The sequence below is a fragment of the Cupressus sempervirens genome, chromosome 10 (assembly GCF_028749045.1).
Source record: "Cupressus sempervirens isolate cs-2001-9-10 chromosome 10, ASM2874904v1, whole genome shotgun sequence".
In the NCBI taxonomy this organism is placed as follows: domain Eukaryota; kingdom Viridiplantae; phylum Streptophyta; class Pinopsida; order Cupressales; family Cupressaceae; genus Cupressus; species Cupressus sempervirens.
In genome coordinates, this window is record NC_143127.1 from 396,415,292 (window position 1) to 396,432,454 (window position 17,163).

A 17,163-nucleotide genomic window follows, 5' to 3' on the forward strand; every position below is an offset into this window, starting at 1 on the left:
GGGAAAGAGGAAGAAGACATCTTTGTCTACATCATTGGATGTGATATGAAAAACTATGAAAGAACTGAAAGATGGCCTCAGTAAGAATCAGATTGTAAAAGTGGATAAATCTGAAGATGATAATATTTTGACTGCTGCATATACTACTCTCAAAGCTGTCCCTGAACTGAGTCAAGCAATTTTTTTGAAAGCACATGATACCTTTGTGCTTCAATATGAAAGAGCCAAAGGGTTCTTGATGATGGATGAGGCAGAGAGAGTGGAGTGGATTGCAATGACATTTGGTACCATTTAGCTATTTCAGCTATTGACTAGATTGCAATGACTTATGTTGCATGATTACTCTATTCAATGGTTTTGCATTAATCTCTAATAGCACTAAACTGAAACTATATTGATCTCACATCACTATATTGAAACTCATTATTGAGCACATTTTGACTATTTAATTAGTGATCTCTCACAACACTATACTGGAAGTCATTAGTGAGCATATATTTACTATTTTGTTAAATAGATTCTAAACAAACTGTTACATCATGTATTGGACTGTTTTGCTAAATAGATTTGAACCATGATAAATTATGTATATTTCAACTATGTATAGATAAAATACATGATTGTCATTGATCTTCCATGTATCCATACATAGTTTATGAGTTGGCTGCGTTTAATGGTATTGCATTGATCTGTACATAGTTTATGACCTCATAAGTATGTTGAATGATTTTGCATGGATCTATACATACTTGATATATCCATAGTTTAGTTCTTCATTTCATTGGAATTATTCACTTTGATTAATGGTATTGCATTGATCTCTCACAACACTATACTGGAAGCCATTAGTGAACATATATTTATTATTTTGTTAAACAAATTCTAAAGAAACTGTTACAACATATATTGGACTGTTTTGCTAAATAGATTTGAACCATGATAAACTATGTATATGTCAACTATATATAGATAAAAGCCATGATTTTCATTGATCTTTCATGTATCCATACATAGTTTATGAGTTGACTACATTTAATTGTATTGCATTGATCTTTACATAGTTTATGACCTCATAAGTATGTTGAATGATTTTGCATGGATCTATACATACTTGATATATCCATAGTTTAGTTGTTCATTTCATTGGCATGATTCGCTTTGATTAATGGTATTGCATTGATCTCTCACATCACTATATTGGAAGTCATTAGTGAGCATATATTTACTATTTTGTTAAATAGATTCTAAACAAACTGTTACAACATATATTGGACTATTTTGCTAAACAGATTTGAACCATGATAAACTATGTAGAGGTCAACTATGTATAGATAAAAGCATGATTGCCATGTTTTTCTATTATGATTGGCACTATGATATATACAGGTAATCACATGAGCACATACTGGAATTCATTATTGAGCACATATTGACTATTTTGCTAAATAGATTTGACACAAACAGCCTGACACTATTACAAAGTTTAGTTGTTCATTTCACTGGTATTGATCTCTCACAACACCATACTAGAATTTATTAGTGAGCACATATTGACTATTTTTCTAAATAGATTTAAACAAATAGTTAACACATCTATTGACTATGCTAAGCTGATAGCAGGTAGAAATAGAACCATGATAAACTATGTATAGGTCAGCTATGTATATATAAAAGCTAGTGATATACTTGTAAATTTTATTATTGAGCACATATTGATTATGTCTAGATAAAAACCATGATTTCCATTGATCTATACATAGTTTATGACTTGGATTTATTTATATGGTATTGCATTCATCTCTCACAGCACTATACTTGTGTTGCATAAAAATGTAACTAAGGAAATAACACTAAGAAACTAATGCACATTCCTACTTACTACATTATCATGCAAAACCTCAAAATATGAAAGAAGACATGTAAATGAACAACATGAAACAAACAAGAGTATTAATGACATCAAAATAGCACTATGAAAACCTCATGAAACCATCAAGTGTAGATGATTTCCTTGCTCATAGGATGTGGTTGCTCACAAGTCTATCAGCATAACAATAAGGTAGATAGTGCTTCATGAAAATGAGGAGAGGGCTCTTCATTTATAGGAAAATGGATGCAATAGATGACTAATATTAAATGCAAGATGGAGGGCTAGGATCCCTCAGGATCGATGAGGTGTCAATGAGGTGGAGGACAAGTAGACTCCACATGGATTAGGGTTTTGACCATTCAAAGGGGGCAATATGCTCACACATGTGTGAGAAACTTTTGATGGTGACATGATCAAAGAGGTGTGAGAAGCATGGCTTCTCACACATGTGTGAGACAACTTGATTCTCATGCAAGAGGACAAGTGTGCAAGGGGTGTGAGAAGGCATGGCTTCTCACACATGTGTGAGACACCTTGACTCTCATGCAAAAGGAAAAGTGTGCAAGAGACATGAAAGACATGAGGGATGAGAGAAGTGTGAACATCTCTCACACGTGTGAGGATTCCTCACACATGTGTGAGAACACACTTAGGATTAAGAGGTGATTAGCTAGGATGATTATGCAAAGCAAGCATGATTAGGAAGTGGGTAGGTTTAGCAAGGTGGGTTAGGTAGGCTAGTGAGGTTAGGTGAGGGTTAAATGTAGGAGCCATGTGCTCAAATAGGATTAAATGCAATATTTAATTCCAAGGGGGATTAGGAGGGAATTAATTAAGTAAATGACATACTTAATTAAAGTGAAAGGGGTAGGATTTAAATAAACCTTAGTTTATTTAAATCAAGGAAAGGCTAGGATTTAGATAAACCTTAGTTTATTTAAATCAAGGTAATGCAAATGTAATTAAATAAATGCAAAATTTATTTAATTAAAGAAGGGGAATTAAATAAATATTAAATATTTATTTAATTGGTTAGGAACGGGTTTTGGACAATTTTAGGTGTCTACATTTTGCCCCTCTTTGATATAGCATTAGTAATGTTATATCAAAGAAGAATAAGATATAGTGGCCGAAAGGATAAGACTAGTAGCATGATGCCCCAGTCATGGAAGGATGAGGAAGGATGAAAAGGGTGGAAAGGTATGCCCCCTTGAGAGGACATGAGGGTTAGGAGAACAAGGATGTTCTCTCGAAATGGAAAGGAAGAGAAAAAGTTATGCTGCAATGGTGTGAACAACCTAAGTTTGATATTGTATTCGACACTATGCACCAAGGTATGAGGAACCAGGATGACAATGTGTCAAGTACGTGATAAAAAGGGGTCTAATACAACCATATGCCTTATGAAACCAAGATATGAAAGATCCTGATTCCTAGGAAAATAGGATGCAAAGACCATGATACATGCAAAAAATGCTAATGCATACAAGTAATCAAGCAACCATGCACAAAAGACCAAAAGCAAACCACCATTTTGCCCCAAGTCAAGCTGAAAACCCATGAATGGACTGATTGATGATGATTGAGTAAGGATGGCAAAGCTAATGCTAAGTGTAATGCACATCCAAGGATTGGGAAGGATTCATCCCATGATAATGATGTTTGAATATAATAAATGGATTATCAGCTGATTGGGTCAAAGTGATGAATTGATTAAGGATTGATATACAAGATTACAAGATTAGATTGGTTGAATTAGTATTGATTGCATAGTTGATATGTTTTTTAATTTTTTAATTTTATGGTAGATAGAAGAATGAACATGGATTAGATTGGAAGAATAGATATTGATAGGATGAAAAATGGTGAGAGTAGAATGGATATTGATGTGAAAGAATTAGAAGAATTGAAAATTGATTGAATGAGAGGATGAATGAAGTTGATTGAAGTGATTGGAAGAATTAGATTGAATGTGATATGAATGTGGAATAGAATGGATAGAAATGAATTGATCAAATGAATGTGGAATAGAATGGATTGGGACCAATGACAAGGGAGAGTCAAGGTAGGGTAAATGAAGGAGAAGCAACGTGAGGTGGTGGATGACAGGAATGGTGAAAGGATACGAGGGGCCAAATGATATGGTAGTGGAAAATTCAGAGCCAAGAGCCAAGGACCATGTTTCGAAGGAGTCCAAATCCCCATACAAAGGATAGGAAAATGGAAGGAAATATGGTAGGAAAGGAGGCATGAAAATGGGAAAATGGTGCGAAGGCTTAGCAGATGGAGGAAGAGAAGGCATGTGCTCTTCCAAAGCATGTATGAACCTTTTGGTATTGTGCCTCTAGTATGGATCACGAGCATGGGGATGAAAGTGAATGAATAAGGGATATGGGAGGGAGGGTATGAAAAAGGGATGGGTAATGACATGAAGGATATGGATGAAATGTGGAATATGAAGGGTATGAAATGGAAGGGATAACCAAGATCAAGGACATATGAAAAGGGGATGGAAATACATAGGGATATGGATGGAAAATGGACAAATGACAAGGACGATGGGATCCAAGATATGGACAACATGTCAAGATCAAATATATGGAAGCATTATGAACGTATGTAGGATAATGTATGGAGGATGCACAATGGATATTGAAAGTGCACGTGGATGGATGAAGGAAAGTGAAAGTCAAGATCAAAGGTCAAAAATGATAATGAACTGTGGATGGAAGTATGGAATATATGTATGGAAGAGTGGTATGGATGGCGCTTGTCCCTAGTGTAGAGTGCAAGTGGAAGAGGAAAAGTGAATGGATAGATAAGTGGAATTGGAAGGCAATCGATACATGATAGGAGAATGAAGGGAGGACTCAAGCATCTATATACGTGGATGGTATCCCTTGATTTTATTTTTCCCTTTATTTTTCTTTTCTTTTTTCAAGAAATTTTGATTATTTGCTCATAGATGTTGGTAGGATAGTGAATGGAGGAAAATGACTTATGAAAAGGTTTGGATTACCGGGGTGGAGTGGGTTGGAGGAAGATATGGTTGATGGATGCTAGGTTGGAAGGCTTGTGAAGGAAGCAGAAAGATCTTCATTGGCACACACCTTGAAGGGTGATGGAAAGGAGGAAATTGTGGTGAATAGGTAGGAGAAAGTTTGGATTTTGGGATAAAGGGACCCAAAATTGATGAAGGAGACGGTGGATTTGGAATGGTGGATTCGGGTATATAAGGACCCAAAATGGATTTGGAAAATGGAAGTGTGGATGATTTATGCATGAGGGAAGCCTTTGGATTTGAAAAATTGGATATCATTTGGAATCTTTCTTTGAGATTCATTGCTACATTAAGTAGCTTTGGGATCCACAAAATTTTTGCATTTTTGATTTTCAGCCTTTGTGGCCTTTTCATTTTGCTTTGGATCAAATTTTTCTTTTCTTGAACATGTTGTTTAGAAGGGACATGTTGATCCTTGGATTTTTTTGGACTTTGGACTTTATTTGTATTTTCTTTGGCATCCAATTTGCTTCCCTTGGCGATGGTATGGGTGCATGAAGAAGAGCGTATGGATGGTGAATGTTGGAAGGAATTCAAGGATGTGTGCCTTTGATGATCTTTAGTAGGAGCATGAGAGAATAAAATGGAAGACATGGATATGGTGGATGAATGTATGTAAGGGCCCAAAATAGAAGGAAGGGATGAAGGGTTTAGTGGGGGAACATAAGGACCTAGAATGGATGGAAGATAAGGACCTAGAATGGACTTGGAAGATGAATGATGGGAAGCTATAGGTTTGGATGGAGGAATTTTGGATTTGGAAGGAGTGGAAGGTGTACCCACATCTTGAGACATTATTTCGTCAATGGGATACTTATCATTTTTAACGTAATATGCGAGTCCATGTGTATGGGGTTCATGAGGGGATTGGATAGGTGGGATAGGATCATGCGAAGGGTTAGGATCATGAAGGGGATTATGAGGGCTAATAGGATCATGAGATGTAGTGGGAGCATGAAAGGTAAATGCAAGGGTGCTTTGATCTTGACTTGAAAGAGGATTGTGGAGTGGAGTGCATGGATCATGAGATGGAATAAGATCATGAGATGGAGTGATTTGAGGTTTACATGGAGGAATGTTAGTGGAAGAAATGGAAGGGACTTATGCATAAAGGGAAGGATCTATGGAGGCTAACTCTTGAGATGGAGCAGAATCGATAATGTGTGCAGTATATGAAATGCCTTGATCTTGATTAGGAAGGGGATCATTAGATGGACTAAGAGGGGTAAATGGATCTTGAGGGATAAGGGAATGATGGAATGGAGAAATGCTCGGATCTAGAGGAGAAGAGGCATCTATAATGTCATGCTTTCGATGAGGGTCATGAGATGGAATTAGAGGTATCACTTTGAGTGATTGGCTCTCTTCATTTTGTATTTTACACTTAGCCAAGAATGATGAGAAATACCCCTTACGAGGTGGGGAGGAGGTTTTTGGAGGATTATGATTGTGAAGGGGATTGCATGGAGGGTGGGGGTTGGATGGGACATGAGGACTAGGATCTTAGAAACATGGGGGAAGAGGACACATGGCATGGAAGGTGGCCTCTTGTTGTTGGCTTGCCAAGAGATAATTCTTTAATTGTTCCATTTCCATGGCAAGGGAATTTGTGTTGGAGGAAGTGTGTGGGATATGAATAGAAGCATATGTAGGTGTAGGATAATGAGGTGGATTTCCCTTGTCAAAGATAGAAGAATAATGAACATGAGATGGATGAGAGTTGGATATGAAATGTTGAGGATGGATTTGATATGTAGGTTGAACAGGAGGTAGAACTCCATATTGTCTTTGAAGATTGTCAACCATTTGATTAAGAAAATTCAAATCCATAGATGCTAGAAGAAGAGTGATGAAAGATTTGATGATGAAGGAAATATGAACTTGGGACTAGGAGCGAATGTTGGACTTTGACTTGATTCAAATTGGATTTGACTTGATATGATTTGATTGAATTTGATTTGATATTGATATTGATTTGATGTTGATTGGATTTGATTTTGATTTGATTGGATATGATATGGATAAGGGTTTGATTTGATTTGATAAAAAACCCTAACCAAGTGAATATGAGATTTGAATGAAAGTCCAATGTTAATGATAATGCTCCTATGTCCAAAGTAGAAGATTGGTGAAATATTGAATTAGAAGAAGATGTGAATGAAATTAGGAAGATTGATTGTGGAGGAATATGTAAATGGATTGAATTAGAAATTGATTAGAAATGAATGAATTTGACAAGGGATTGGATTAGAAGAATGATGATGTGGAGGATTGAATTATGAATGCATAATGAGATTGGCGGAGGAAATTGGATGTGGATGATGATGAAGCATGACTAGGATGAAGATTAGGAAGTAGATTGAATGACAAGGAAATGATGTGGACGAATAGAGATGATGAAGACGTCCAGAAATGATGTGAATGATGAAGATCAAGAGATGTATGAGTGTGATGACTGTGATGGAAAGAAGAAGTGATGTGGAAGTGATGTGGACAACTTGACTAAGAGGTCTTAAATCAAGACTTGTTTTTGAAATTTGTTTTGATTTTTTTGGATTTTTGAAGTTTTATGATTTTTTTGGATTTTTATGTTTTATGATTTTTTGGATTTTTATGTTTTATGATTTTTTGGATTTTTCAAATATGAGATGTAAAAAAAAAAATACAATGAAATATGTACAAAGCAAGTGTGTTTCAAACACTCAAGAATGTCAAACACACCAACAAACCTATAAGGTTGTAACTAGGATGTACAAGGATCAACTAGAGGGCGTCCTCGATATATGCAAGGTATGTGAGGCCCAAATCTGTAGATGAAAGAAAATACTACCACACAGCCAGGGGGAGATAGTAACCCAAGTCTCCTCCTTCACTTCCCAAAGGTATAAAGTTCTTTGGGGCTTAGCCAAGAGTGACAATATTTTTCTTCCAAGAGAGGTGTCTTTCGATTCACCTCCCAATTTTTATACTCCGGCAGAACACGGGAGTTGAGGTCATCCCAAGGGGTGATGAAATCCCCAAGTAGGCCTCCTAAAAAAAAAAGAAAAACAAGACCATTTATTTCTTGTGCACCCAAGATCACCTGAAGGCGCGAGGGGAGAGAATACGTAAGTGGCCTTGGGGTTCAAAAAGACACACGTTCGTTACCAATGAAACTTTAAGTGTTGTAATCTACTTGAAAATACATGTGATTAAACCATGCAATGTTCTTTCCAACTTGAAATTGTGGTCAACGTAAATGAAAAGCGCAAATTCATCAACAAGAAAGTAAATTGAGCATGTGCATAAGCAAAATTGCTGAAACTGAAATCAATTTCCCTTAAGGCATTCAAGATTGAATTTGATTGTTTTAGCATTTAACCATGCATTCAAAGATGAATGTTTATTCATACACGCTCATTTCCAAAATAAAATTAAGGAAAAATCTGCAAGAAATACGATTAGTGATAAGATATCCCTGCAAAAACATAAGTTAGTGTATCAAAAATGGAGAGCAAATGTGAAACAACCCTACAATGAAAAGGTTAGCACAAAGTTTGGATTTTGACAAAAAAATAGAGACTTAAACTGCATCAAAATTTCATGAAACCAATATCATCATGACAGGCTCGGAATCAGCTTTTCGACGATATTTTGTCTTTCAAAAATGAAGCTCGTATGCTCAAGTTATGAGTAAAAAGCAAAGGTTGCTTCTTATGGTCTAGAGGGACATGGAATGCTGATGCAGTGCTGACATCAGCAACTTGCGAGCAACAATTTGACGGTTAAGAGAACATCAAGCGATTTTGTTTTGTTTTTTGAACATTTTAAACAAAAAGAAATTATGAAGAGTTAATTAAAAAGATAAAAGTTAGTTTATTAACAAAAGGCTAAAAAATAAAAATAAAAAATTTGAAAAGCAAAGTCCCCTTTACAATGCTTGTATAAATATTTTTAAAAAAAAGAAATAAACAAAAAAGAAAGTTATAAAAAAAAAACTGAAGGGTTTGAAATGGGCGGGAGGTTTTCAGGTCGGGCGAAGGAGGGATGATGGCATCGGGGGTTTGAAGTGGCGGCGGGGTATTGGGTTAGCGGTGGCACGGTGGAGGGTTTTGCGTAGGGTGATGGTCGCGAGGAGATGAAGCGGGGAGAACAGCGGCCGAGGAGTGTTCGGCAGAGGCAATGGCGCTCGCGGGGCTGTGGAAGCGACGTCGGCAATGGTGATTATGGTGGACACAATAGTGGTGGGTTTCGACAGGCTAAGATATGATTGCAATCGCGAAAGTGGCAGTTTTGAGGAGGTCGCGCAGAGGTTGCACCGCCAGGGATGAGGGTTTGGCCGACGAGAAGTGCAGGGAAGAAAAGCAGCGTGGGGAGAGAGGAGGAGGGTTAGCAGAAGTGGTGGATGGGAGGAGGAGTTGCAAGGCTGCGGGAAGGTAGCGGCGGTGGGTTTTGGCAGCGAGGTGCAGATGGCCGCGAGACGGGTAGGGAAGCGCAGAGGGGCCGCCAGGGAGAAGAGGGAGCGAAGGTGCCAAGTAGGGGAGGCAGCTCGGCCGCAACGAGAATTGCAGGGGGGAGCAGGGGGCCGTGGCAGCATCTGCGCCACTCGTGGGCACCGCCCAAACTAAAAAAAGTTTTTTATTTTTATTTTTTTATTTTTTATTTTTTATTTTTTAATTTTAAAATTTTTTTTTTTTCTTTTTAATTTTTAATTTTTTTTAAATTTTAGATTTTAGAGATAAACTAAACCCTCTTTTTTTTTAATTTTTAGATTTTAGATTTTAGATTTTTAAATTAAACTAAACCCCTATATATATATATTTTGAAAAAAAATCTATATAAAAGCAACGTATTAATAAAATAAAGCAACCCCCCCTTTTTTTTTGCTTTAACCTATTTATCTATAAACAAAGGAGTAAAATTTTTTTTTCCTAAAATTTATCCTAATAACAAATATTTAATGCATATGTAGCCTAGAACTTGAAAATAAAGCCATAAGCAAAATATAAAGTATTTTATATCAAAAAACTTCCCTTAGGTCCTCCAAATGCAATGATGGGCTTTATGGCTTGATTAGATGCTCCTTATGAAACTTGACCTCCAAATGCAAGTCTTCAACCTACAAGCTTGAACACTCACAAAACACTCAAAAACACATTAGATGGTTAGTTAGAACCCATGAAGTGGGTCCCATCGGGCGTGCCAAAATGTGTTGCATAAAAATGTAACTAAGGAAATAACACTAAGCAACTAATGCACATTCCTACTTCCTACATTATCATGCAAAACCTCAAAATATGAAAGAAGACATGTAAATGAACAACATGAAACAAACAAGAGTATTAATGACATCAAAATAGCACTATGCAAACCTCGTGAAACCATCAAGTGTAGATGATTTCCTTGCTCATAGGATGTGGTTGCTCACAAGTCCAGCAGCATAACAATAAGGTAGATAGTGCTTCATGAAAATGAGGAGAGGGCTCTCCATTTATAGGAAAATGGATACAATGGATGGCTAAGATTAAATGCAAGATGGAGGGCTAGGATCCCTCAGGATTGATGAGGTGTCAATGAGGTGGAGGACAAGTAGACTCCACATGGATTAGGGTTTTGACCATTCAAAGGGGGCAATATGCTCACACATGTGTGAGCAACCTTTGATGGTGACATGATCAAAGAGGTGTGAGAAGCATGGCTTCTCACACATGTGTGAGACAACTTGATTCTCATGCAAGAGGACAAGTGTGCAAGGGGTGTGAGAAGGCATGGCTTCTCACACATGTGTGAGACACTTTGACTCTCATGCAAGAGGACAAGTGTGCAAGAGACATGCAAGACATGAGGGATGAGGGAAGTGTGAACATATCTCACACATGTGTGAGAGCACACTTAGGATTAAGAGGTGATTAGCTAGGATGATTATGCAAAGCAAGCATGATTAGGAAGTGGGTAGGTTTAGCAAGGTGGGTTAGGTAGGCTAGTGAGGTTAGGTGAGGGTTAAATGTAGGAGCCATGTGCTCAAATAGGATTAAATGCAATATTTAATTCCAAGGAGGATTAGGAGAGAATTAATTAAGTAAATGACATACTTAATTAAAGTGAAAGGGGTAGGATTTAAACAAACCTTAGTTTATTTAAATCAAGGAAAGGCTAGGATTTAGATAAACCTTAGTTTATTTAAATCAAGGTAATGCAAATGTAATTAAATAAATGCAAAATTTATTTAATTATGGTAGGGGAATTAAATAAATATTAAATATTTATTTAATTGGTTAGGAATGGGTTTTGGACAATTTTAGGTGTCTACAATACTAGAACTCATTACTGGCAAGAAACTGTTACAAAGTTTAGTTGTCCATTTCACTGGTATTGATCTGTCATAGTACTATACTGGAATTCATTAGTGAGCACATATTGACTATTTTGCTAAATAGATTTGAAACAAACAGTATGTATGTACACACATTTATGTACGTACGTATGTACGTATGTGCATATGTATGTACACACACGTATGTACGCATGTATACATACTTGATCTATGTATTGCATTGATCTCTCACAACACTATACTCGAACTCATTACTAAGCAGATTTTTACTATTTTGCTAAGCATGTATGTATGTATGTGCGTATGTATGTACACACATGTATGTATGTATGTACGTACGTATGTGTGTATGTATGTACACACATGTATGTATGTATGTATACAAGCTTGATCTATGCATAGTTTAGTTATCCATTTGATTGGCATGATTGGCATTGGTCAATACGCAGGTTAGTTGTTCATTTCATTGGCATTCACACGATTGGCATGTGAAGTAATTCTAGATGGTTAATTGGCTTTGTGTAATGGTATTGCATTGATCTGTCACAACACTATATTGGAAATCATTACTAAGCATATTTTTACTATTTTGCTAAGCATGTATGCATATATGTGTGTATGTATGTATGTATGTGCGTATGTATGTATGTACGTGCATATGTATGTACACATGTATGTACCTATGTATGTACACACATGTATGTACATATGTATACATACTTGATCTATGCATAGTTTAGTCATTCATTTCATTGACATGATTGACATTGGTTAATACATAGTTTACTTGTTCATTTCATTGGCATTCACACGATTGGCATGTGAAATAATTCCAGATGGTTAGCTGGCTTTGTTTAATGGTATTGCATTGATCTCTTATAACACGTAGTTTATGATCTCGTAAACATTTGGTATAGTTGTTTATTGCATTGGTAATTAGAGTTATATTTGAACCATACATACGTGGAATACACAAGGAGTGGAAAATGATGAATGCTCAATAGTAGAACTTGAAAGCATATAGAAATGTGATTTTCTAGATGATTGTATAGTTCATGATTCTTTCCTATGTTATATCTATAGTCCTAATTTTCTTTCATATGTTTTTATTTTTTGTCTTTTTGTCCCTATTTGATTTCCTATGTATGTTCTCGTTGACAAGATTATCAAAAGTATTGAGGATTTCTGGTAGATGATTGTATAGTCATGATTCTGTCCCATGTTATATGTATATTCCTAATTTGCTTGGATATTTTTTAAATTTCTTGTTTTTTTTTCCACAATTTGGTTTCCTATGTACGTGCTTCTTGACAAGATTATCAATGCTATTGATAAAGTGTCTTTCTCTTGTATTTTTTTATTGCCCTTGATTTGTTGATATTGCAAGACCACACATGCTAATAAAAAATGAGCTATCTGATGATTTTTTACTATGTTTATAAATGGTCAATATTTTTGATGCCACTCCTTGGTGTATTCCATTAAAAAAAAATCAGGTTTTAATTTTTCAAGCATGTTTAGTTCATATATGCAGGATTGATCATCTAACAATACAAACAGTAAAGGGAAGATTGAGCAGCATGAGAGGGTTTCCGTCGAGTGTGGGGCATAAGGGCATACATCATGGATTTCTCAGTGTTTTCATATTTAACGGTGTGTTTTCACACCACCATTCAAATCATGGATATTTTTCTATCAAGTTAGCAAGTTTTCATATTGTTCATGGATATGTGATCTAGTTAGCAAGTTTTCATACTGTAGTAATTATGTGAAATTCATTATGTTAAAATATGATTTATATGATTAATGATTTTCATGATATTTTTTTTTAAATTGCATGTAAAATCTATGTAGCCAAAATTCCACATTTTTAAAGAGCAATTATTGACAAAGCATCATTTTCCTTGTTAAAGTTATCATCAAATGTTTAATGTATGTGAATGTAAAATGGTATATTTTTTCCTATATAATATTTCACGTAAAATTTTAGTTGCATATTTTGTTGAATAATTAACTAACTTAATAAATTTATTAAAAGGGAGAGATACATAGAGGGGCAAAGAGTGCGGGATAGGAAGGGGGAAGGGAGGGAGGGAGGGAGAGAGCGAGAGAGAGAGAGGAGCTTGTGTGTTCCTGCATCTTAGAAAGGTGTCTGTTGATTTGTGTTTTATGACTCACCAAATAGTAGAACAAAATACCAAAATATCTTATCCTCTCTTGAATATATATCTATCTATGACCTCATCAAGATCTTCAAATGTCTCCTCCCCAATTGAAAGCATTTTCCAAGTCAAAGATAGCTAGCAAAATCCTTTTGATCTTTTCCTCCCTCCACAATATCCTTGTGTGCATAAACTCCATTGAATATTTTCAGTGTTAGAATCAAGTGAGTAGGCCCTTTCAAGCTTGGATGGCTAATACTCTCCCCTGGCTCTTTATCTACTAGGAACTTAATGGTTTCATTCTCTTGTTCACTTCGTGAAATGGAATCCTCTTCTAAAAAATATGGATCCTTAACTTCCTTATCCTTATCCTATTCACCCTGATAGTTATCATTCTTCAATGAATTCTCTTTGCAAGTTAACTCAACTAGGTACTTCACTTTTGTCATAGTTTTCACCCAACAGGTAAGGATGCTGCCTTATGTAATTTTTTCTATAGGATCTATATCTAGATCATCAGGAAGCTCCTCTTTCAATATTCATCCTTTCAAACCTGATTCCATATCACAAATTATACAATGATTTTAGACTCGACAGGCTGTTGCTTAAACAATTTTTCCCACTGACAGGGTCTCTTCATTTTCTCCACTCAGCAGATAAAATTCCTCATCTTGGGATGGCTCTTTATATGGCAATCTCAAATCCTTAAATCCATGTAACAATTCACTCTTTATGTCAGCAAGGGTTTCCTTCTTTTTATTGGATGTCCGTTGCTCCACACTTCTAGCATATTCATCAATATCAAGGGCATTTAACAGATTAGGATTTTTTTGACATCCTCAATAGCCATTTCTTGTGTTTCCTCATCCATATCATCTATATCATGTCTAGTTTCTTAACAATATATGTCCTTAGCCATTTTCTTGGCAAGTTCATATGACTTTGGATGAATTCTAGTATCATCCGATGGATCCATAACATGGTTTCCAAACGTTGCTTTTCCAGTCCCTCTAACCCTTAAAAAACCAATAGCATTTATAAAGACAAGTCACTTCATAGCCTCTACAATTGGTTGCTGTAACCATTACCATCTCAACAACTTCATACTTTTCATCTGGAGTAAGGAAATGTTCCGGTGAATGAAGCTTCAATGATAATATTTCTTTGCCAGGACTACATAATGTTGCAACCATGGCCAATGGATTTCGAAGATACTGACCAAGAGCCGCAGCACGCCTCACAATCCCTCTCTGTGTCGACAACTAGTCCTAAGAGATGTGAGAATTCTCATACAGTGTAGGCAATAATTCATCTGCATAAACAACATTTATTGTGTCCAATCCTTCTAACAAATCACATGGATGAACACAAACACACACACATATTTAGCAACTAATTACAAGGTTCAAGTTTGATTTGAGTTTGACAATTATGAAGTTTGGATGAACTTGACAATAAATTCAATTCGACGATAAATTTGTCTTACATAATTTTTCAAAAATATATAATATATATGATCACAATTTCCAACAATGGGACAAAAAATAACTTTGTACAAATGATTGCAAGTATGATTATTTTTTACTTTTCTTTGCTAATAAATAGAATTAAAATAAAAAATAATAATCATTTTATTTATTCTTGACTAACAAAATAAAATTGTGAATATTCAAGAATAAAAAATAATAATAATGTATTCTAATTATAAATAAATTAAATCATAAATATTAATACTTTACTCATTATAATCCTTGTGTTTCACTAATAAAATAAGATTAAAAAAATTTACATCAAATTCCAATTCCAATTCGAAAATGAACAACCAAACGCAAGAAAAAGATATTCCCAGCCATATTCTGTTCCAATTCCAATTTCTAAATTGGCAACCAAATGCAGAATATGGATTTGAAAATTCATCTTCCGTGTCAACCAAACGGTCCAACTATCTTCCTAAAATACATAACCAGGTTTTCAAAAACTTGGTTATGAGATAACCTGGTTATGAGAGAAATTCATCTTCCCCAACCAAACGGGGCCTAATGGTTGGCAGAAAAAGATAAATTTTGGGCTTTCAGAGCAACAGTAAACAAAAATAATAACAAGGCCAAATGCCTATTCTGGCATATACTTTTAGTCATTGATGTGTTGGTAACGAAATGAAGAAGTGAAAATTTGAGGCATTGAAAAATGTATGTATGAAGGAGGAATGTTGCCATTTCACCAGTGTTAGACAATTTAAAAAATTGCAATTGCCACAACATCCTCATGATTTAATGGAAGGAATATAATTGAAGATATTGAATGAAGGTATGACAGGTGCACAAAATTTCCTGAGAATATATATATATATATATTGGAATAAACACTCAATTAAAATTTTTGGAGAGCAAACACGAACTGCTATAGAAGGAATTTATTAATGCAATTTGTGACTATTACGAGGCATATGAAAACATTGAATAAGGAGAATGTCTTTAAATTTTGCATAGTTAATTTGAATCCTTGATTCACTTTCAATTGAGTTAAATGCAAGCTATCTGCAATAGTGGGGTTGGAACCATGAGCAATTGCTTGAATATTATCTGTGTTTACATAAATTGCTCTTCGACTATAAATTAGGCAAGTGCAGACTTGGCATTGATGTTGTCAAATGTTGGGCATAGTTTAGGTTGTTTAATATGATAACAATAATTCCTCTATCAATAAGTCAGGGCACCTGTTGGAGTTAAAAAGTGGATCTGATCAATTTTAAAAAGTACATTATTGTCATAGCTCAACAAATCAGATTTTGAAAGGACATTCAGTTTGAAAAATAATTGAGGAAATGGAAGATCTAAAAACTCAAATGTTCTCAAAAGAATTTAATGAAACTTCCAACCATGAGTAGCTAAGGGATTCACAAAAGAAAAAGGTAATAGGAAGCAGGTTGTACATCATGGGATGGCAATTGGAGTCTATATAATGTATGGATGGTGTCCTTAAAAAATTCAAAGAGTTGGAGTCTTGTTTATCTAAGGCAAATCAGACTGATTGGAGGTTCTTAATTTGGATCTTGTTACATTCAATGGTCACCTTAGTACAACATAGGTTAATGGAGCATCTGAGCGAATGAGTAAGACCAACAACCACCTTTTGCCTCACTAAAGTATTAGAATTACGACATTGGTCACACTTTAAAATGGCAACATATTAAATGGGGTTTTACAGCTGATTGTGGATAGTCTATGTGGGCTACACGATGTCAAGGGCCTTAGTTTTAGGAAGAAGGTGAAGATCTCAGAACTCATGGAAAAAACTAGATTGTTTACTCCCATGTTGGAACTTGGCTCTGAAAAGATGATTCGACAATTGTTTCAATGTTTCTTAAGAAAAATTAGGAAACATCATCTAGAAATTGTGAGATCTTGCATAAAAATGATAATATCTCTAATTATATACGAGGATGATGATGTATGTACATTGTAAACAATTACAATCAAACTTGTCGGCTATATGGAAAAAGGGAGGAAGAAATATCACCTATGTCTTATCAGCTCATGAATAAACTGATTAAAAATAAGTTTAACATGTTCAAAGAATTTTTGTTTGAAAATGAGCTAAGATCAGTAGACATACTATTTGTGGGATCTCGAACTTGAGCCAGAAGCAAATGAGAAGAGGACATATTTGCTTAACATTTCATGAGCCCTACCATAGACATCTATTTTGTTTTGACATTTCTACCATAGTACATTTGACTGGTAAATCTTTTAAAAGG